A 24,385-nucleotide genomic window follows, 5' to 3' on the forward strand; every position below is an offset into this window, starting at 1 on the left:
ACAAGCACACAACCACCAACACCATTTCTCAGACATGAGACATACACAGACATACAGACACCAAAAGGCTAACGAAGACAAAACATTTGTTTAAGTTCCCTTACATATTTTAGTGGTTGGTACTTTTAAAACCCAGGGAGCATAATTCCATTCATAGGAAATGCTTTGGAAAGCAAAAACAGTAGATTACATTAAACTGTAGTTTGATTTAGCAAACTGCAGTGGAGTTAGTAAAAGTGAAATAGAAGATTTCTTTGCTTATTATCTCCCTAAAGAGCACATCATAAGAAACTCTTTGCACATAAAATAATGAGAATATAGTAGAAATCATAAACATAAACTACAATAAACGAAAACTTGCATCTTCCATAAACTCTACCTGCCACCTAGACCAATTAGGTGAAAGGACTTTAAAAATATAAGTTGGAAGGAATGAGACAAGGTATGAGGATATTCTAGCTGGCTTGGATTTGAAAACAAAGCTAGTTCATTAACATATCCCTCCTGGCACATTTACTAAAAGCCCACCTTGCAGCAAAAGAAGGTATACCAGAGGAAGGAATGGTCTGGCTCTCTGAGGATTCACCTTCTGTAACAAAGAGACAGACATGGTCTTCAAGCAAGTTCATTATGTAGAGTGTAATTATATAGATACCTCAGAACCTTCCTGTTATATTTAGAGTAAAATCCAAAATCCTGAGCATGATATCTAAGTCTAGAGGCTCCCATTCTACCACTCTCCCTACACACCCACCACATTGTTCTTATCGTTAAGTGCCATCATGTCGGTTCCAACCCATAGCGGCCCTACATAGGCTTTCCGAGGAGCAGCTGGTGAGCTTGAACTGCCGACCTTGCAGTTCAAATGGTTTTGCAGTCTGGCAAATTAATCCACAGCACCACACCAGGACTCCATCTCCCACATCAGCCTTCTCTCAGTCCTTCCAGTACCCTAAACTCTTTCTCCTTTGCTATTTATGTTCCCTCCACCTGAAATCCTCCCTTCCATTTATATGCAGGCTCAAAATGTACAAGTAGTTCCTGGGATGATGAAGGGAAAATTTTGAAAGGAAGTAACATGTAAGCTGACTCTTAAAGCAGGACATGAGGTGTTTCAAAATCAATAGGAGGAAAAGGCAAGACAGGAAAGGGATGTGGTAGGACTTATGAAAAAGCAGTGTTTTCTTGAAGAATGGGAAGAGGTTTGAAGTGCTGAAAAGTGTGAAGAATGGAAAAAGATAAGAACACTGGTTGGGGCCCAATTCCCAAGGGACTTCCTGTCAAGGTCAGCATCTTGCAATGGGTCAAGGAAGGCACTTAAGTAGATCACTGGGCATAATCTGTTTTAAATGAAAAGTCTTGGGTAGTGCAGAGGGTTAACATCCTTGGCTACTAACTCAAAGATTGTAGGTTCAAGTCCACCCAGAGGCAACTCAGAAGAAAGGCCTGGTAATCTACTTCTGAAAAGTCTTAACTGTTGAAAATCCTGTAGAGCACAGTTCTACTTTGGAACACACAAGTCACTATGAGTTAGGAGTCCATTGGTAGCAACTGGTTTGGTTAGTTTTGTCTGAATGTAAAGACTGCTAGAAGCTATGCAGATGAGAAACTAGAATTTTGCAGGTGAGGAAACTAAGGGGAGGGGAGGTAAAAGATTTGTCTAAGATTATAACTGGCATCCTATATGACACTGTGGGTTAATGCACTACACTGCAAAGTCAGTTCAAACTGCAAAGTCGGCAGTTCAAGCTCACCAGCTGCTCCTCAGAAGCCTGATACAGGGTTGTTATGGGATCAGAATCGACTCTGCAGCACTTAACAATAACAACACGGTTATAACCAGTGAAGATTTGTGTCTGTACCTAAAACCACAGCCACCCACATCTAAGCTTTAGTTAGCTTTTTCTGTTATCTGTTAAAAAAACAACCTCTGCAATGGAATCAACAGAGTAAGATTCTTGAAGCTTTAAATAACTTCTTTTCTTGGTAAAGTAAGAATCTAAAAACTGACAATCTTTAAAAGAGGTTTAAATAATGCACACTTAAAAAAAATCCTTATCGGTACTTCAGCAAGTAGCGAGGCAATAAAAACACCTCATATAGATCACACTGGTCATGAAGGGGTTGCCCCAGAAAGACTGTGCCTGTCTAGGGGGACTGGACCGAGGTGCCTTGTCCTCTTCACTTATAGGGCTTGAAGCCAGGTTCCAGCAGGCTTGCCTCCTGATGGCCCAGCAGCCTCCTTTATGGAAAACTGTGCCATTCGGGGGGACATTTAATCATAGTCACAACAGCTGTGAGTAAGGACACAAGTGGATCACTTCTCCTACATCTTCTAATACAAGAACAACTCTGATTACTGTCAGATTATGGGTCAGTGATAGGACAGTGCAGATGTTTGGGGAATAAAACATTTACTGCCAAATATCCAGCAATGTATAAAGAATACTGTTGCTGTTGTTGTTGTTGTTGTTAGGTGCCATGGAGTTGCGACCGACTCATAGCGACCCTCTGCACAACAAAACAGCTGATGGGAATTGGAGATAGAAATCAGAACCTACCCATAGCTCCATGGCTAGCTCTGAGACCAGGGGAGACTGTCATTTCTAGCTCTCCGAGGCCACGCTTTCCTGCCTGTAAAAGGAGGAGAGTGACCAGCACTTCTAAGAACAGTAGTGAGGAACACGTGACACCATGTACACAGAGATCTAGTCTATATGAAGCCATACTAATACATGACAGCATATTTAGAGGTCCAAATCAGTTCAAAGTGCCACATAGAACCTCAGAAGCTTGTGGGGTGAGCCCTGGTCAGATTGACTATCAGGGTTCAATAAGTGAAAAGGTAATAGTAGATTACGGTCAAATCTACTAACTTGGAGAGTACAGAGGAGAAGAATTCATTTATCATTCAGCCATTCACTCATTCATTCATTTGAACAAACATCCGTTAGGTACTGCATGGATTGAATTGTGTCCCTGAAAGGCATGTGTCAGCTTGGCTGGGTCACGATTCTCCATGACAGTTATGTAAAGAAGTAATCTGGTAGTTATGCAATGATACAATGATTCCTCATGATGTGATCTGATGTGATTGGTCCATCCGCTGTAAGAAGATTAGGGTGGGATGCAACATCTTTAAGCAGTTCTCAGCTCTGATCTGATATAAGGGAAGTTTCCCTGGAGTATGACCTGTATCACCTTTTATCTTACAGAAAAGGAGAGAGAAGGGAATAGAAAGAGAAAGAGAGAGCAAGATGCATTACTATCAAGAAAGAAGAGCCAGAAACAGGGCATGGCCTTTGGACCCAGGGTCTCTGTGCTGTGAACTCCTAGACCCAGGGGAAGATTGATACCAAGACACAAGAAGATCTCCAAGGGAGACCATGCCCACAGATGTTGAAAGGAAACAAAGACCTTCTCCTAGAGTTCCAGAAACAGAGAGGGAAAGCCTTCCCTAGAGGTGAAAGGAAACAAAGACCTTCTCCTAGAGTTCCAGAAACAGAGAGGGAAAGCCTTCCCTGAATTCAGACGTCTAACCTCTTAAACAGAGAGAGGAGACATTTCTGTTTGCTACTACTGCCTACTTGTATTTCTGTCATAGCAACACTAGAGCACTAAGAAAGGGATCTGGTATGCATATTGTAACACATTTAACTCTGAATTCACAACAGATAGTATCAAAAAGCAAAATAGTATCAAAAATGAGGTGAGCATATCAGGGCTGAAAGTATTGGGAGGGGAACTCAAGGACGGTGGCCCGGAAGAGATGAACAGGAGTTTTCAGAGGATGGAGAGGCCAAAAGCAAGGGTCAGCAAGAGCAAAACCATGGTAGAGGGAAGCACCTAGGGCAGGAGGGGACTGTTCATATGGCATGGTGATCATGAGGCAGGAGGAAGAAGCTGTAGCATCTTGCCATGCTCTGAACGTGAAAATCTTCCTACGGGACTAATGCACCCATACAGGGGAGTATAAAGCAGGAAAACACCATGAGTGTCCCACTTTAGCAAGGATCAGCTGTGTCTCAGGTGAGTGATAAATGAGTGAGAAATAAGAAGCCCTGGTCTGTGTCGTATTTGCCTATCAGTCCCTATAGTCTTTGTTGTTGTTTTTGTCAAAAGTTTTTATTGTGACTTGAGTGATAGTTTACATGGGGGAACATCAATTTTACCCTCATCCAATTGTATCAGTTTCATTGTAATGATTACAATCGCATTCATTTCATTACAATGATTACAATCCCCTGCATGTTCCATCATTCAACAATATTTGCTTCTATTCCCTCTGTTTTTTTGTTTTGGATGTGTACCAAAACACTCAGGAATATACAATCATTCAAACAGCCAAAGGGCACACCCTGCAAGTCGGCCCCTTGGCCACCAGCACACAGCCCCTCACCCTCCATGAGTCTAGAGTCCTCAGCTACTCTGTCTCTCCATGTCATCGTCTCTGCCTTCATCTCTGGCATTGTCGCTTTTCTGAATAGGATCCTACACTCTGCTCCCACTCTTCTCCCTTGATAGTCCCAGGGTCCTCTGCTCCAGGTCAGTTCCTATAATCTTTACTTGACCTCCAGAGCAAATCAAGGTCTAAAAACTGAGAAAGAGTGTGAGCACTAAATGAACACGGCACTTCTTTAATGGCTGGGCAGGCAAGATCATCATGTCAGCCTGGGACGGGTCTGCGGTGGAATTTATTGAACTCGATGTACACATCCCTAACAGAAGGCTACAGTCCCTTCCTGCTTCCCAGTCCTGGTTTCTCAGTGGTCATCACTGACAATATCATGGTTCTAAGAGAATGATGTGAATCAAACCAATTCAATCAAATATCTAGCTCAGCAGTGGCTCTGTAGGATAAGCACTGGACTGCTAACCAGGTTTGTGGTTTGAGCTGATTAGCTGCTCCTCAGGAAAAAGATGGAACTTTCTGCTCCCTTAAAGGAGCTCTGGTAGCGTAGTGCTTACAAATCATGCTGGGAACCGCAAGGTCAGCAGTTCGAAACTACCAGCTGTTCTGCGGGAGAAAGATGAGGCTTTCTGCTCCCGTAAAGATGTACAGCCTCGGAAACCCTGTACAGAGTCGCTATGAGTAGGAACCGACTCCACAGTACATAACAACAACAACAAAGATTTATACCCTCAGAAAGGAAACTCTATACAGGGTCACTATGAATCAGAAACGACTCAAAGTCACATAAGGACATTTCAAATTAGTTTTATTGAAATGAACTTGGGAAAGCAACTTTGCCGCTTACTGAATGTTGTCCCCTATCAGGTCTGAAACTCCGGGTGACACCGATCTCTTTCTCTTCACAACTGGAGTTCTACTCCTATTGAAGTACATCCTTAAGACCATCTGTTGCTATCGAATCATTTGCTTAAGCATCTTGAAGACATTTATTTACTCATTATATTTATGGAACACAAATGACACATGTACTCAGCACTGTTCTAGGAATGGGTAAAAACCAGGTGTGGTCTCACTAATACAAGTTAGTATATGTGTATGAATGTGAGGATAGTGTAGAACTGGGCAGTATTTTATTCTGCTATACACAGAGTCACTATGAATCAGATGGCAGCTAACAGTAAAAACTAGCATGAGTGTATGTGTGTGAAGGAGTGGTAAATAGTAAGTAACCTCAGAAGGAACTAGAAAGCCTATCTTGGTGACATGTGAAATCTAGTGGAGTGGCTAAGAACACATGGCCTGGAGGCAAAGGACCAGGTTCAAGTCTGAGTCTGCTACGGTCCACCTGCACAGCTTGGGACAAGCACGTTAATCTTCCTGTGCCTCAGTTTCCTCCGAGGTATGTGGTAAGGACTAATACACGATTACATACAACACCCTTAGAACAGTGTCTGGAATATAATAAGAACTAAAATCAATGCTACCTAGAAGTTTTATAATTATATTTGACCAGCCTGATCAGCCCCTTCAAATGACTTCTCTTATAATTCTGAAAGTTGTGTTAAAAAGTGATGATCACTAAATAGGCAAGGTTGGAGAATAAAAACAATTCATGCTTATGTATCATTTTCAGTTTCCTAAACATGTTCGTGCACATTCCCACTTGATAATACAACCTACTTCAAGCAGACAGGCAAGGCAGGTCATTTTTCTTAGTATCTTAATTCATCACAAGGTCCTTAGGACTTAGCCAAGGGCCAGGAACAGACTAGGCATGAAATAAATGCTTTCATTTTTAGATAAACAAATGCAGATGAGGGAAGTTAGGCAGCATGTACTAGGTGACAGTCATTTAAGTCACAAAGGTTAGGCAACACACTGAAGGCCACACAGCTAAGTAATGGCAAAGGCTGTATTTTGAACCAGAAGCACTATGTCTTCTGCAAAGCCACTGAACATACATACTGCAGAGACCCACTTAGTGTTGGGGCTTCTGTATCTTTCGGCCTGGTACATAATATTAACATCAAACCACATACTGCCTGGTCAGTTCTGACTCATGGTTACCCCCAGGTGTGTCTGAGTAACATTTTGTTCCCTAGGGTTTCAATGGCGGATCTTTTGAAAGTAGATCACCAGATCTTTCATCTAAGGTGCATCTGAGTGGCCTTGAGCATTCAGTCTTTTGGGTAGCAGCTGATTGCCCCTGTTTTTACTGACCACCATTCAGGGACTCTTGGTACACAGCAGGCCTAGTAACATTCATTCATCCATTGTTCATCAGAATTCACTATGAGTGTTTCATGTTCTCCTGGAGCTTAAATGTGTCTATAGTTTTTATTTATGGTGCCCTGGTGGTGCTGTGGGTTAGGCATTTGGCTGCTAACCATAAGGTGGGTGGTTCAAACCCACCAGCTATCCAAGGGAGAAAACTGAGGCTGTTCAACGACAGAATCCATCAAAGTCCAAATCCTTACCCAGAACCAGGTAAGACTCAATACACCCTTGAAACTATTGCTCTGAAATAATCTTTAAACTTTAAATCAAAACATCCTCTGAAATCCTCTTTGAATCACATGATGGTTTAGCTTATTTAATTTAAAAGAAAATGCCTTCAACTATCTATATGGGATCCAACAGACAATAGCAACTGGGAATATTAGGTAAGAACCTTAGGGTGCAATGAGTTTATATTAGTAAGGGAGCAACAACCCAAAAGAGGGGGACAGAATGGTTACACAACTGGAAGAAATGTCATCGGTGTTACTGAATTGTATAGGGAGAAAATGTTGAATTGGTACACGTCTTGCTGTGTATATTATCAAACAACAACAAAAGATCCATGCACATCACACCACCCACCAAAGAAAGCTTTCCAGATTTCATCAGTAAGAATGTCCCAGATGAGATCCTTTTTAGTATACTTGTGGATGTTTGCTGTAACCTTCAAGATCCCACACAATCTAGGCCTTACCTACACCTCCTGTCTCATACTTCACTCCTTGTCAACACTCTGAGAGAACTCAGTGTCCCAGGGGAACAGAATTAGATCCCACATTAACATCTCCTTACAAGCTAGTTCCTCTTCTAGCAAACTGTCCACCCCCTGCCCTTAAGCAATCCTATTCTTAATCAGTCACCAGGTCTTAGCTTAAATGTTACTTCCCTAGAAAAGTCCCCTTTCTTGGATTTACCCACTACATTACAGTCCTCTGATAGATATTCTGGGTGTGTATCCTCCATGTCAGTCAGTACTCATGTAACAATACACGCCAGGAATGTTCTAGGCACCGAGGATTCAGCATGACCAAAACACAACTCCCTGCCCTCACAGAAAACCCTTCTGGTAAATGGGGATATTTTCTCTCAGAGCTGACACCACAATTGTATTTAATTATTAGAATGATGAGTAAATTGGCTGCTGTTCATACTAAGTTGGAAGAACTTCAACTAGGGACCCTCTCCTCACTAAATATCCTCAACCTGAAACCTAGCAGGTATGCAGTAAGTTAGTACAAATAGTTCAGGGAAGGATGAATGAATGAATGAATTTTTAATTTCCAAAGCATCTGACACAATAATTTTTTTTTTAATAGAGAAGAAAAAGGAAGGCATTCACATTGCCATTGTTGTCAATTTGAGTAATGTCCCATCTTTAAGGATTCCTTTCAATCTCTTATATGTAAGCACACAGATTTCTGTCAAACAGAGGTATTTCAGAACAAGCCGCAAGGTAGTAATTATCTCTCCCAATATACCTATAAATAGTTTTAGGCAGCCCTCCACCTCATTGCTGTTTCATTACTGGGTTTCTGGGCTGAATTTGAAAAGCAGATTTGAAAAAAAAGCTTTGGCAATTTGGAGGCTAGGGTTGGCTTGTAGAATTATACATGCAGGTGCGAGAAAAAAAAAACAAAAAACACCACCACTCACACACCATTTTGAGTATACACACAAAAAAAATACAAGGGGGTCAGGCTGAATTCCTTTGAAAATGTGGCCTTACATCTTTTTTATTTGAGTTTCCTGAATTTTTGATGAGGATGGATTTTGTTGATGTGCTACCCATTTTAATAGCACATTGGGATTTGGCAATTCCACTTGGGAACCCATTGAAATGCAAAGAGAGGCCAGTCTTATAACTAGCATCTCCCTACCTGTATGCAATCTGCAAGAAGAGAAAATGTAAAGTGGAGTTAACCATTAAATTACCAGTCATATCTCATTAGTAATTGGAGGAGGAATTCACTCCCCAAAAGACTCATTCTGAACAGTAGTCTTTGAAAAAGAATCCATAGCAGCTACACCCTCCATTTGGAAAACTTCACAGTTTAGAAGAATAATTTCACATCCATCCATTACTTCATTTCACCCTCACTGAAACCCTGTGATTATGTTTTCACATTGGTACCAATTATCTTTCTTTGGCACAGATCCAATCATGTCATTCCCCCTACTTTCATGGGTTCAGAGGGACCCTATTGCATTCACAATGAAGTCCAAAGTCAATGCTCAACATAACCTGAACTTGACCCATCTTTGCAGCTTTGCCTGCTATCATTCTTATTCTATGGTAATGAACTTTTAGGCACTGCCCTTGCTTAGCAAGAGCTTTGAGTCCAGAGAGGGAGGGCAGACAATCCATATAAGTGAATGAACATTATTAGTAAATCCCATCTCCAAAGGACAGAAGGTTGAAGGTGACTTGTGTTCACTGCAATTTGAGTTATGTAGCTGAAATGTGGAGGGGCATTGGAGTGGTAATGCAAAGTAGGAAACAGGTAGAAGAAACAGTGGGTACCAAGGACCAAGGCACAACCATACAGAATACTACACAATAATGCGTCCGTGAGCTTTCTCCTTTCCACGTTTTAGAAATCTACCAGCAAAATGTCTTCATCATTTCCCCACTAGAGACGCACTTATTAATTGTTCAAGTTCCTCTTGCATGCCATTATCTCTCTCTACTTCTCCTTCAAATGTTATTTGTACACTCGTCTCTTCTGACTAGGCTGTAAGTTCCTTGAGGGCAAGGAAAGAGAAGCATGCAATTTTTTTTTTTTTTTTTTGAAGAAAAAAAATCCAAATTTATTCTCCGACAGCCAGCCAGCCTAAGCAGGTACAATTACAGGGTTTCTCCAGAGGTCATACATTCATTCACAAGGCTTTAGTAAGCTTGACAGCCTTTGATGTGTTCTTTGTAACAGTATCCACTTCAGTGTAAACAGGTACTACTATTGTGGTCACTTACAATTCCAGAAGGAAAGGCACAACTTGGCAAAAACAAAAGCAATACTTTTTTTGGATCCTAAAAAAGGCAGGTGCAATACCGAGAGTGATAAACGTTTGTTAATAACAGTCTTGATGCACATTTCAATGTGTGGGCCCTTCCACATCCAGGGGAAAGAATTCTCTACTCAGAAGTTTGGGGTTAGTCTTTCTTTCTCTCCTTTTTCCTCTTTAAACCACGGGAGCAACGTTTCATCATTCACTTAATATTGTAACATGTACAAAGGGGGATTAAAAACAACAACAACAAAAACATCCAATGTCCATGGTTCCAATGAACATGTCCATTCATTTAAGACAGGCTCTGGAAAAAGTTGGTAGTCATAAAAATAGAAAAATAAAGACTATGGCTACAAAAATAAAAAATAAATGAGGTAGATAAATTAAAGCTTTCATACCCAGGACTTGCCTGTTCTAACTTAGCAGCCTTCATGCAATACTCGGGGGGTTGGGGGTGGTGGAGGGATCTTCATAATTATTAGGCATCATTTACCAAGGAAATTAACAACAAAAAAGACTACGTGAACCTGTGATAAGAAATAGGCCTTCCAATGACAGCTTCTCCAACAATGAAAACCTGGTTCTTCAGAGCAGGACTGGCCAGCTAAATGAAGTCACCTGAGATCCCCTTCACAGATTCCCCACCTGTCCTGGTATTCAGGAAGATGAGAGACATCCGGGATACATGGGGAGTACATTGGCACTCTTTTGAGCTCTAAATGAACCATATTTAAATAAGCAGCAACACACACACAGATTCTCTCAAGACAAGATCAGTCCATCTAAGGTTCTAAGGTTGGAGGAATTTTCTCATTCTGCAACCTTAATTTTTAAAGGAGAAATAGTACATTCAAAAAATAAACAGCAAGATGGAGTCAGGATTAGGAGGCAAATACAAAACAAAATGTTCTATGTACAAAGTTTGTCGCAAGTAACAAAGCTACTTTGCAAGACCCGCTTCTTTCCAAAATGAAAACAAACAAAACAAAAATACTAGTCTGGATAGGTTTGGGTATGAATTTTTTTTTTTTTGCTTTTCTTTTCTGCAAAGCAGCATAGGAACATTGTGATTGTAGGACAGCCCAAGGTCACGATCAACAGTAAGATCAACAGTAAACATCATTTGCACATCAGGAAGAAGTTAAAAGAAAAAAATAAAAAACAAACCAACAAGAGATCAGCTGGGTTCATTACCAAATAAAGAAAAAGTGGGGTGAGGCCGAGGGGGGACAGATTCTAGTGATTTCCCTTTGTCTGCATGGTTTCCTTCAGTGACTTCAGCTATCCTAGCTGACCGCGATCTTGTTTTCTTCTAAGAAGCGTGGGAACTGGGGCTTGGGGACACTGTCAGTGGTAGTACTTAGTTTCTCCACATCGGCACTGATAATGTAATGGGAGCCATCCACCTTGGGTGAGGTACTGTTATTCCCAACCGAGCTGGTCTCCAGGGACACCGGGAGGGGAGGAACACCACCGAAATCTCATTGGTCTTCAGGGCCAGCCCACCATTGAGCATGGTAGTATACTGGTTCCACAGGACAGGGTCCACGTTCATGGCAGGGTCCCGGATTTCCTTGTGAAACATTTCGGGGACCCTCTTTCCATCGGAACTCAATAGAGCCATGGTCTTCTTGATGGACAGCTTGCTTCCACGGCGGGCAGAGTTGTTGTTTGCCCCGTGGGTCATGTAGTGAACCTTCAAGTTGCCTTTGGTGGTAAAAGCACGCCCACATATGTTGCACACGAAAGGCTTCTCCCCAGTGTGCGTGCGCTAGTGAATCTGCTACAGTACTTACACTTGTGTGTAGAGGATAGGTTTGACATTCACTGCAGAGATGTTCGGTGGCTTCCCTTTCCCTTTCTTGGACGGGTCCAATGGCGGATGAGAAATTCTTGCCGCAGCTTGTGCAGCCATGGTTCTTGGCTTGCCGGCGTGGTTGGACTGCTAGCAAGGGTGTCATGCCCGGAGACAGGGTCGAGGGTCCAACATACACACCAGGAACTTCAACTTTGAAGTAGCTTGGCTGGGTCCGGATAAACGTTGGTGGGAGACTGTTCCGACCTTCCATCTCAGTGCGGCTGTTCTCGGCACCCTCGGCTTTGCCGGAAGCATCAGGAGGCTTGGACTTAAGACTTTCTGCTTGGCTGTTGGCTGGAGAGAGTGCTTGGAAGGATGTGGTTTCTATGGCTTCGGGACTTCGGCTCTGGTATTCCTGGTCTTCCATCATGGAAAAGGAATCATTGGTCAGGCCATCCCTCTCCACTGAGCTGTTCTCCCCGCTGCTCTGCAGCTGCAGGCCAAGTGGACCATGACCCACTTTCCCTGGGGCATCAAGGGTAGCTATCATGGAGAACCCTAGTGTTGGTTATGATGAATGAATTTTGGGAAGAGACATGGCAAACTTGGATGAACTACTGGGAGCATTCTGAGAGCTGACTTCATCTACATCAATGCTTTCCATGTCATTCAAGCAAATGGCACTGGTGCTGCCATTTTCGACGACCACCATGGACTCGGTACCTGAAAAGTCACATGGGTTCTCAGGCAGAGGTGTGTTGGGAATCTGACCACCCATGTGCATTCGGATATGTTGCTGCAACATGACAGCATTGGTAAATTTCTTCTGGCAGATGGGACAAGAATGCTGTGTCTTGATCCCTGTGTTGGTTCGGTGAACCCCAAGGTGTGTCTTCAGATTGCCTTTGGTGGAGAAGGCTCGACCACAGATCTTACACTGGAAGGGTCTCTCCCCAGTGTGGGTGCGATAATGCATTTTGAGGGAACTTTGGCAACTTAAAGACACAGTGGCAAATGAGACATTCATTGGGATCAGAGGTGGCCTTGTCGATATTCTCCACCAACTGTTGCAATTTCAGGGTCTCTGACCCTGGCTTGGGAGTCCTGCTCCCTGGGAAGCCACCAACCCTAGGGGAATTATGGTTGGGTCCTACCCCATATAGTGTGGTTCCACCCTCACTTTCTGGAGAAGGTCCAGGTTGTAAGTCAATGGGCAATGGTCTGCCCACAAGGTCCTTAGGGTTACTCCCTGAAGACAGAGTTTGAGGTAGCCCTGCAGAGGGGGTCCTTGGTACAAGGATAGGTTTGCTGTCTAGGGAGTCGTTGGATTCATCTACAAGGACAGGGACCGCACAGGGAATCCCTTTGCCTGAAACCATTTTATCCTGGAACTCAGCAAATAGTTGGGGGTTTGCCTTCACCTGGGGGTGTCGATGAAAGTGCACCTTGAGGTTGCCCTTGGTGGTGAACCGATGGCCACAGACTGAGCACACGAAGGGTCTCTCTCCAGTATGGAAGCGCAGGTGGATCTGCAAGGAGCTATGAGTCCCAAAAACCTTGCTACAGTACTTACACTTGTGTTTGTAGAGGATAGGTTTGACATTCACTGCAGAGATGTTCCGTGGCTTCCCTTTCCCTTTCTTGGATGGGTCCAATGCCACCGTGGGGAAAGGGCTCTAGAAGAGCACAGAGCCTGAAGACTGAGGTAGCAAAGCACTTGGAAGGCATGACATGACATTGAGGAGCACCCTCGTGCCATCGAGCTTCAGGGCAAAGGGTGTAAGCCCCTGGGGGACTGATCTGGCGGTGGATGGCACGTTGGCATGAGGTAGCTTGGCTTGTTTCAAGGAATCCAGAGACAGAGGCTGACCTCCAGCTTTCTGGTTGAGCAAAGCCTCAGCAGCAGAAACCTGCTGGGACACAAAACTACAGACTCTGGCCTTGGCTTCTCTTTCAGGTCCCCTGAGCTGCCACTGTTCTCCATGTGACCATCCTTAATTCTTGGACTAAGTGGCTGGTGGCTCAGCACAGTCCCGGAGAAGTCTTTGGAAGGTACTGACCCCTTGCCGACATTCCTGATAAGCACAGGTGGGTGTTTAGTGCAATTTTTCTTATGTTCTAAGAATTCGGAGATGCTAAAGAACTCTTCACAGCACTTGTTACACACGTGGGTGTCCTCACGGCAAAACCACTTGACTGTTGCTTCATTCCCTTTGACTTCCTCGTCCTGCCTGGGGTGGTTCATCACAGCACCCGGCTCCCCCTCCACCCTTGTCTCTGGGGCCGCATCTGCAAGCTCTGGGGTCACTGCTGCAGCTGCTGCTCCCCCTGGTCCTCCTCGGAGTTGATGTGTTGGGGTTTCACCTGCTTGCGCCTCGACATGGTGCGAGCATCGAGGCGCCAGGAAAGCCGCTGTGGTTTGCCCTGTCCAACACAAATTCCTGGAGTTGGGAAATTTACCCCCCTACAGCCGGAACGTGCATGTCCCAGTAATTCAAGCATGCAACTTTTGCATGTAGTGGGAGAGCTGACCAGTGACCCAATGATCTAGACAGTGAACACGAAGGCTTAGTGGTATGAGAACCAGCTCAGAAGACTAGCTGCCACTGTGCTACCCGAGTTGTTGCTCTTAACAATGGCACGTGTGGCAGTGGCTCCAAAACCAATTAAGAGAAACTGATCAAGAGCACGTTGACCAGTGGGGATTGCACAGCTATAAAGTGAGAGAGAAAACAGAGGCATGGCTGGGTACAGGCTTCACCAGTAGCAAGATTATTACTGCGTTCATGATCTTTGCATTGGACTACACGGTTACCATTCCAGCCTACTGTCCATACTTCTAGGAAACTGACCTAAGTGAGAGGCATATCTTACTAAATGAGGTTCAACTTCTTTCTACAACAATGCTCTTTTTAAAAATATAGTACTTGGAGACTCAAAAGTACAAAAAAATTATATAAACCAGCATTCATTTTGAAATAAGAATGAGCAGTATGGAGCCCCAATTGCTCAAGTTCCCCTGCTGACTCCCCCAAGCAGATCCTAAGCCCCATCAGAGAACTAAGGTTCCATAGAATATAAAATCAAATTCTCGATCTACAAAAACACCAAGTGTTGATATCAGTAAGACTAGGAGGTTGGCTCTTAGTTTGAACCTGAAATATCAAGGGGAAAGACCTAGATTTGAAATAATCTGAATTTGATTCCTGACCTAAAATCATATTTAATAATATGATTTTAGGGAAGTCATCTAAGCGATCTCAAGCCTCAGTTTTCTTATGTATACAAGGGGAATCCAAATAAGACTTTGTTGGAATTGTCCTGAGAATTAGATTAAACCAATGGAAAGAGTTGTATGTAACAGGCAAAGAACAAATAGAAATGTGATTAGCATTCATGATTAACATTGGAATGTTGTTGTTGTTGTTAAGTGCCATCGAGTCAGTTCCGACCCATAGCGACCCTGTACAGGGTTTCCGAGGGTGTAAATCCTTACGGGAGTAGAAAGCCTCATCTTTCTCCCGCGGAGCGGCTGGTAGTTTCGAACCGCTGACCTTAAGGTTTGCAGCCCGATTCGTAACCACTACGCTATTATTGCCATTTGCTTTTACAAAGTAGCCTTTCACTCACTGTGATCCAATGGATGCCTAGAAGCCTCTGAAAGGTGGGAGTAATTCCTCAGTCCCCACCTCCATTAAATATAAATGGCAGCACTAATGTAAAGAGCTTTCAATGCAGGGTGAAAAGAAGGCTGTAACATTTCTTATAGGAGCCTCTCACCTTTAGAAATTAAGATTGCTTTATAGGGAATTAAAGCCCAACTATTTGAGGGGGTGTTCATAGAAATTTAATGAACAAGATCCTTCTCTGAAGGCATGGAGGGAGGGACCCTTTGTGTGTTTGTTTATTAATGCATTGCTCCTGAGTTATGGCAAAACACAAAGAGAAGTTCACCTGTACTTGGCACAAAGGAGAGTACCTGAGGCCCGCCTGATGAGAAGAGTCCCGGAAATCAAAATTTCCTAGGAAGTCAAGTTTCCTAGTAATGCTGCTGGAGCCCTTGGGCCAGCAGGTTACAAGTCGGGCTGCTACCTGCAAAAGCAACAATTTGAGCCCATCAGGCACCCCGCAGAAGAAAGATAAAGCCAAAGTTGGTTTGAGCCACCAGGTCGGTGGTTCAAGCTCACCAGCCGCTCCTCAGAAACCTCATACAGAAGCGCCATGGGCCAGAACCAATTTGAAGACACTTAACAACAACAACAGAAGGTTTACAACCTCAGAAACCCTATACAGGGTCGCTCTGAGTCAGAACCGACTCCAAAGCACACAGTCAACCTGTAGTAGTGTAGCGGTTGTGGTTGTTGTTAAGTGCCATCGAGTCAATTCCAACCCATAGCGACCCTGTATAGGGTTTCCAAGAAGCAGCTGGTGAGCTTGAACCACTGACCTTGAAGTTCAAACAATTTTGCAGTCCAGCCCATTAGTCCACAGTCCTATGTCAGGTACCTTTAAAGTCAATTCCCACTTGTAGCAACAGTAGAACAAAATTGATCCATAGGGTTTCCTAGGCTGCAATGTTTGTGGGGAAGAGGCCCTGGTGTTTCAGTGGCTAAGAACTAGACTGTTAACAGAAATCGTCTCCATTAGCACAACTCTACTCTGATATACATGGGGTCGCCTTGAGTGTGAATGGGATGAAAAGCAGCAGATACAGGATTTCCTTTGCCTTACACATGAGAAAACGAAGGCTCAAAAGGTCTTAAAGAGCAGACTTTCATTTCTTATGTCAACGTTGGTGCTTTCTCACTACGCTTTGTACACTGCCTTAATAAACCTAATTTCATTAATATGTACAGCATCTCTGAGTACATTCAAATAGAACAGACCAAATGACTGCCGCAGAGAAATTAGTGGGCCTACATTTAGAAACCACAAGCCTTTATTGGCTCTTCTCTTTCTCTTGCTCTCTTTCTTAATGCCCTCTCCAATACCAATTCACTTCATTCTTTTCAATGAGCGTTTATCCAATTTAAAGTCAATGAAAAATAATGTACATTTCTCAACAAGTTTACATTAAGCACTACAAAAGTACTTATGTGCTCTTTAGTGCTGATAGCACTGGAGCATGGGACACATTTGAATATGTGTTTAATTGAAGTCCAAAGAGGTTAGCAGGAAGCTGGTTTTGTTCTGTAATTTAGGTAACTAAGAGCTTGCTTGGTAAGGCTTTTGGGAAGGGGGAACTGGAGACTGGGAGAAAGCAGTAGGAGGAATGCTTAGTAGTAATGAGGCCTGGTGTTGTTCTGAAGTGCCTTTGAGTCAGTTCTGACTCATAGGTTTCCAAGAAGCGGCTGGTAAGTTTGAATCGTCAACCTTGTGGTTGGCAGTCCAGTGCTTATCCTACAGCGCCACACCAGGACTCCAGTAAAAGGGCATTGTTGTTGTTGTAGTTAAGTGCCACTGAGTCAGTTCCAACTCATAGTGACCCTGTATAGGGTTTCTAAGGAGCAGTTGGTGAGTCTGAACCACCGGCCTCATGGTTTAGACCAACCTTGCAGTTGAGTGCTTTATTCCACAGTGCCACACCAGGACTCCAGTAAAGGGGTATTTGTTGTTGTTGTTGTTAGGTGCCATCGAGTCAGTACTGACTCATAGCGACCTTATGCACAGCAGAATGAAACACTGCCTGATCCTGGGCCAACTTCACTACCATTGCCACGCTTGAGTCTATCGATGCTTCCACTTGGCCAATCCATCTCACTGGGGGGTTTTCCTCTTTCTCTGACCCTCCACCTTACCAAACATGATATCCTTCTCCAACAACTGGTCCCTCAAAGTAAAGGGGTCTAGAGATGTTAAAACTGCAGGAGGGGGTGGTCAACATTATCATTGCCCCCAACCAGTCTGGAGGAATCACTGTTGCAATTCATAGGGATTTCAGAAGTACAATGCCAGCTCTTTCTTCCTAAGCCACGTGTAAACACCACACTCCTCTTTGTTATTCTACTGACATCAATATGTTTGCAGGAACAGAGGAAAGAACACATGAGTTTGGAAGTCAGAAGACCTAGATTTAAACCCTTGTTTAGGGCCTTGAGTCTAATTTGTAAAACAAGGGTGTGAAGACTTCCTCTATGCACAGGATGCTATAGCAAGTAAAAGTCACATACTATTTAAGATGTATGACACAAGTAGACACTCTAATGATAACCAGTTGCTGTCAAGTTGATTCTAATTCATGGCAATCCCATGTTTGTCAAAGTACAGGTGTGCTCCATAAGGTTCTCAGTGGCTGCTTTTTAGAAAATAGATTATCAGGCCTCTTGTCTGAGGGACTTCTCTGTGTAAACTTAAACCTCCAACTTTTCAGTTAGCAGCTGAGCATGTTAATATTTTGCATCACCCAGGGGCTCCACTCTAATGATAGATGGTCTCTCTCTCTCTCTATATATATATATATATTTTTAAATTAATAAATGCAATTTGCTCAAGACCTCATAAAAATGCATATCATAAAATTTTGAACTCCAGTTCATGAGTGTCCACCAAGAAAGAACAAGAAAAATATTCAAGGCATTTACAAAAATTATTTGATGAAGGTATAACCTATATCTTTCCAGAAGGAGCGTAACATATCTTTGCTACCTATTAATTTCCCCTGAAAAATCTTCAAGTCTGGGGGTGGGCTATGTATTTATTTATTAAAAGGCTTGGTTCTTAAAAGTTTAATAAAGCCACAGTTTACTAAAGCAAGTAGACAAATCTTGAGCCCCATCCAGAACCTTCTGAGGTGGGACATTCCCACTACAAAAGACAAGCAGACCAGCCTGGAACAGCAAGAGCAACAGAAGATACATCTTCAAAGAAAGATCAGCAGGAAAAACCCAAAACAAAAATGGCAGTATGACTGGCTACTACAAGAATAAGCAAGCTGTTCACCGGGAAGTCATCAAGGCAAGCAATCAAAGTCCTTCAGGACAACCCCCGTCTAAGATTGAAACTCAAAGGGAACACATGAACAGGCATGTAAGGAGTCTTTACAGGAAGTATCAATGCTATCCCCTCTGTACACAGTGCAGATAGGGATGGGCAACTTAGAACATTGGCTACCTAAAATGAGGGGATGATAAAGGCACGAAGTGACTGGCTTACAAGGTTTCAAGGGGAGTTTGGTTTAATAGTGTGGGGGAAGAAAGAACCCCCACTGAATAATTTTCATCTTGTCTAGATGGGTCTGGTTAAAAGAGATGGGGATAAGATTCTTATGATTCAATAGTGAGTAACTGTTGTTTTTGGCTTACCAGTGTTTACAGAATACTCTTAATTTTTACAGTAAAATTTGGAAGCCCAAGACATATGCTTGAAACACCATATGCTTTTTCTGCTGAAATCAACACTCTTTTCTTCTGTGGCAAAGACAGTTAAACGAATGGTGGGAAGTTTGTACTTCGCATTGCACACTGGGTATTCCCCAGAGCATGGACTTCTTTTGAAAACTGTCCCTCCACTATGGGGTGTGTTAGTGCTGTCAATAATGCCCTGATCACAAGGAAATATGGATGTCTGGAAGTCAGCTTCAATTCTACTCCACACCTTTGTTTGGCGAGGTAAGTGGACCACCCTATAATATACCTCACATCTCCCATCAGTGAGCTGAACAGATCTGACAGCTAACATTTTGCTTCTTTATTTAACCTTAATCTGCTCTTGAACTTTTACTACTGTTACTAGATAACCACCAACTACAGAGTGGGAGAAACCAAGACGTGTAATGCTGACTTCACGGCACATATTGCCTCTTGCTATTGTTTATTGTCAGTGATTCTCAGTTTTACCTCTCCTGTAGTACCACCGCCTGTAGCCTCGTACACACACAAAGAAGCACACACCCAAGCACATGGACACACAGGCAAATCAATCACATTATGACCCTACCAAGTTCAATGTAATAGGAATGTTAGGCAATTTTATAGAAAAAAGAAGTTTAGATGATTATATTTTTTAAATGTATCATTTAAAATAGAGACCTAAACTAAAATCTCAGTTTAGTTTCTTACACATTGTATGACCTTAGCCAAATGATTTCACCTCTTTGAATTCTGGTTATCTCATTAATAAAATGGAGATAATAATGCTTAACTTCCAGGATTACTGTGAAGATTAAATAGGGAGGTAGAAAAAAATCTCTGAAACAGTGCTTAGAAATGTGACCTATGAGGGCTGCTATCTTTAGCGATTGTATTACTATTAATATTAATAAGTATTATGTTACCATAGGCATCATTATTGTGTGACTTAGGACATAAAATTCCCATTAATATTTTAGAAAGTAATGTCTAAGGCTATGCTGCTAAGAGACACAATCAAAGGCATCCTCAGAAAGAAAAATAATGGTGTGGAGCTTTGCGTTAATGCACTGGGACGTGAAGTCACTTTAAACCGCAGGGTCAGTAGTTCAAGCACACCAGCTGCTCCTTGGAAACCCTGTACAGGGTCACTATGAGTTGGAACCAGCTCCATGGCACTTAACAGCAACAGCAACAACAATTAAGAGTTTGTTGTTGTTGTTGTTAAGTGCTGTTGAGTTGATTCCGACTCATAGTGACCATGTATAACATTTCCAAGGAGCACCTGGTGGGTTTGAACTGCTGACCTTGTAGTTTGCAGTCCAGTGCTGATCCCACAGTGCTACACTCTTAAAATACTTGGAAATAAACTGTTGTAATAAAAAAATTGTAAAACTCAGAAACAATAAATAAAACATTTCAGTCTGTGTCCTGGAAGAGTCAGTGGGACCTTACATAGCCCAGTTGTTGGGGGCATGGAGACTGAGGGATAGTGATTTCCTAGCAAATCTTATAAAAATTCCACGTCCTCCATACTGCTGAGTTTCATCAGTGGTTCATGGAATGCCTCATTCGTCAACTTGCCATCTCCAAAAATAATTTGCATTTCCAAAAAGACATAAGAAAATGCCCCTGAACACTCACACACACACACACAGAGAGAGATAAAAGTTCACCTCAAAACCAATAGGCTTATCTCTAAATTTGATGGAACACACACAACATGGGGTTGCAATTAAACGAATCGGTTTTTAAAAGCAAGGCAAAAGAGAGAATATCTATAATTTACAAGTGCCGCATTTAATTACTGATAGAAAATATTAAGAATTAAAAAAAAAACAAAAAAACGGGCCAAATGTAATAGTTTTTGCTGTCTGTGCATGTATATGAATATATGAATATAGAAACGATACATTTTACTACCAACCCATTAAAGTTAAAACATCAATCTTCATCATATCAATTTCATAATATTAGACTCTGCCATTCTCATCTGGTATTGATAAGAATGAACAAGGCCTGGAATTTTACACCTGGGTGCATTTCATTTTATTTCTCTTCAGTGACAGAATTCAATATGACACAGCTCAGCGTGACAGCATCAGCCTGGGACTGTCACCTTAGGGGCTTATACATCTTTAAAATTCTCACAAAAGTGAAATTGACTGACAGTGAAGCAAAATGATGCTTTTAACTTGAGTTAGAAGATCAGAAAAGTCAATGAAAAACACTCAGAGTTCGTTTAGGCTCTTCAGTGAGAGATCTTTCGGAGGAAGCAGTCGTAACCTCTCCAGTGTGAAGCTACTGCAAACTGGCAGACCCCCTGGACAATATTGAGGGGTACTACGGCACAGAGGCAGGAGCTCCGGTAGTGTACTTGTTACAAGTTGTGCTGCTAACCTCAAGGTCAGCGGTTTAAAAGTATCAGTTATTCCACTGGAGAAAGATGAGGCTTTCTGCTCCCATAAAGATCTACAGCCTCGAAAACACTATGCAGGGTCGCTATGAGTCAGAACTGACTTCATGGCACACCATCATTGCAGAGAGGATATGGTGTTAAGAGTGGTAGAAACACACTATTACTCTCTTCACACTGCATCAGAGATCTAGCATGACATGCAGGAAAGTTTGATGGTCAATGTTATGTGTCAATTTAACCAAGCTGTGGTTCTCATTGGTTTGGCAGATACCACACTGATTGCTCTTCTATAATGTTATCACCTCCATGAGGTGTCCTGATGTGATCAGCCAAACAGCTGAAAGGAAAAAAAAAATATGGGGGAATATTATAAATGGATGTTCTGGGGACACTCACTCCATCTCTTGATCCTGCATTCTTTTCATAGCCTGATCACCAGTTCTTGGGATGTAATCTTGCAGAAGTTTCCAGCTTGCCAAATAACCTGCAGATTTTTGATTCATCAGTACCCACAACCCATGAGCCAGTGGAGGCCTCCAGCCTGCCATCTGACCTGTAGCTTTTGAATTTGTCAGTCCTGGAACCATGTGAGTCAGCAGAAGTCTTCAGTCTGCTAGCTAAACCATGGATTTGGGAGTTGCCAGACCCTATAATTTTCCTGAAATCGACCTCTCTCTCTCTCTCTCTGATGGTAGTAGTGGTTATGTGTCGTGGAGTCGATTCCAACTCATAGTGACCCTGTTATAGGGTTTCCAATGTTGTAAATCTTTATGGTAGCAGAAAGCCTCATTTTTCTCCTGCAGAACCGCTCATAGTTTTGAACTGCTGATGGTGAGATTAGCAGCCCAACTCATAACCAGTATGCTACCAGAGTTCCTACCTGCTTCTCTCTCTCATATGTACACATGCTTCACTGGCTTCATTCAGTCTTCCAGTCTTCCAGAGAACCTGGACTAAGACAGTGAGTTTCAAGATTTAATATGAGATATACCACACCACACATGGTATACTCTGTAGTTTACAGCCTTGGAGACATCACTTAACCGTTGGGTGTCTCCACTTAATTCACCTGAAAGCTGGTTTAGACAAATGTTGACTTCAAAGTATTGTAGAACCTTGGGGATGCAGCAAAAATGGGTTTCTAAGGGTAATGTATAGCAATAAATGCACACATTAAAAAAAAAAAAGAACCAGCTAATATCAGCTCCTTAACCCAATAAGCCCAACAGTTAGAATACATACAGCAAAATGCCCTACTTACCAGAAAAAGAAAACAACAAAGACTAGAGAATAAATAAATGAAAGAAAATAAAATCAACAAGACTTGAAGTTTGTTCTTTAAAAGGATAAATAAAATCAACACAACACTTGATAATGTAATCAAAGAAAGGCAAATGACACAACTAGGAAATTAAATGCATAATGTTAGGAGAGAACCAAATGAAAGCAGAAGTATAATAACAGAATAATACAATGAAGTGTACTTCAACAAGTTTGATAACCTAGAGGAAATGGTCAAATTTCTACAAACAGGAAACACAATGTCTACCTAAATTAATGCAGATCAAGGTAGAAATTTTGAGCAGACCCATAACAAAAGAAGAAATTTATCAGGTTATTAAAAACTCCCAACAAAAAAAGTCCAGGACCCGATGACTTCACTGGTGAATTCTTCCAAATATTCAGAGAGGAACGCTACCAATTCTACTCAAACTATTCCAGAATGTAGAAAGTTATGAACTATACTGAATTCATCTTATGAAGCAAGTCTAGCTCTGATACCAAAGCCAGGCACAGACAAGGCTAAAAAAGAAAATTATAGACAAACATCCATCATGGACATAGATGTAAAAACTCTCAACTAAATCCTAGCCAATAGAATCCAACAATGTATCAAAAAAACACAAAAAAACAAAAAAAATGACATCATGACCAAGGAGGACTCATGGAAAATGTAAGGAAGGTTCATCATTAGAAAAACAATCACTATAATCTACAGCACAAGTGAAGCAAAGGAAAAGAAACATGATTACACCCATCATCTCAAAAAAGGTACTTGTTAAAATCCAACACCATTAGAGACTCTTAGAAAAATAAATAGAAAGAAAATTCTTCCAGATAATTAAGGGCATTCAGATGGCATTGTGGGTTAATGCACTAGACTGCAAAGTCAGTTTGAACTGCAAGGTAGGCAAAGTTCAAGTTCACCAGCTTCTCCTCGGAAACTGTATACAGGGTGGCTATGAATCAGAACTGACTCTACAGTACTTAACAACAACAACAAACAAAACCAAAGGCCAACGTTAGTTTCAATGCAGAAAAACTGACAGCATTTCCCTTGGGAACAGGAACCAGACAAGGAGGATCTTAATCACCACTCCTATTCAACATTATAAGGAGCTCTGGTAGCATAGTGGTTACGAATTGGGCTGCGAGCCGCAAGGTCAGCAGTTCGAAGCTACCAGCGGTTGCGCGGGAGAAAGATGAGGCGATCTGCTCCCGTAAAGATTTGCAGCCTCGGAAACCCTGTACAGGGTCGCTATGAGTCGAAATCGACTCCACGGTACATAACAACAACAACAACAATTACTTTATTAATGTTCTTATAGAATCTCTGGGATTTTCTATCTTTATGTATAGGATCATATCTTCTGCAAATAGGGACGTTTTTACTTCTTTCTTACTCATTTTGGATGTCTTTTATCTCCTTTTCTTACCTGAATGTTGTTGTTGTTGTTGTTGTTATGTGCCGTGGAGTCGATTTCGACTCATAGCAACCCTACACAGGGTTTCCGAGGCTGTAAATCTTTACGGGAGCGGCCGTGGAACGCTGGTAGTTTCTAACTGCTGCCCTTGCGGCTCACAGCCCGATTCGTAACCACTACGCTAATAACGTAATAAAAGGCTTCAAAATAACAGAGTAAAAGATCAACATACAAAAGTCTGTCAGATTCCTCTATGTTAACAAAGAGAGCTCTGAAAAAGAAATAAGGAAGAGCAATACCATTTACAATAGCTACTAAAAAACATCAAATATTTAGAAGTAAATCTGACCAGGACACAAAAAACCTAAACAAAGAAAATAACAAAACACTATGTTGGAGGAGAATATTGAAAGT

The 24,385-nt window shown here is 42.1% G+C and overlaps 1 protein-coding gene and 1 pseudogene across 2 annotated transcripts in view; both read right to left on the reverse strand.

The window, feature by feature from the left end:
* DAB1 (Dab, reelin signal transducer, homolog 1 (Drosophila)) overlaps positions 1 to 24,385 on the reverse strand; it is a 452,378-nt gene that overhangs the window by 307,028 nt on the left and 120,965 nt on the right. The window lies entirely within an intron of this gene.
* LOC102833596 lies at positions 10,990 to 13,883 on the reverse strand (annotated as a pseudogene).

Source organism: Chrysochloris asiatica, unplaced genomic scaffold (assembly GCF_000296735.1).
Source record: "Chrysochloris asiatica unplaced genomic scaffold, ChrAsi1.0 scaffold00026, whole genome shotgun sequence".
Lineage (NCBI taxonomy): Eukaryota > Metazoa > Chordata > Mammalia > Afrosoricida > Chrysochloridae > Chrysochloris > Chrysochloris asiatica.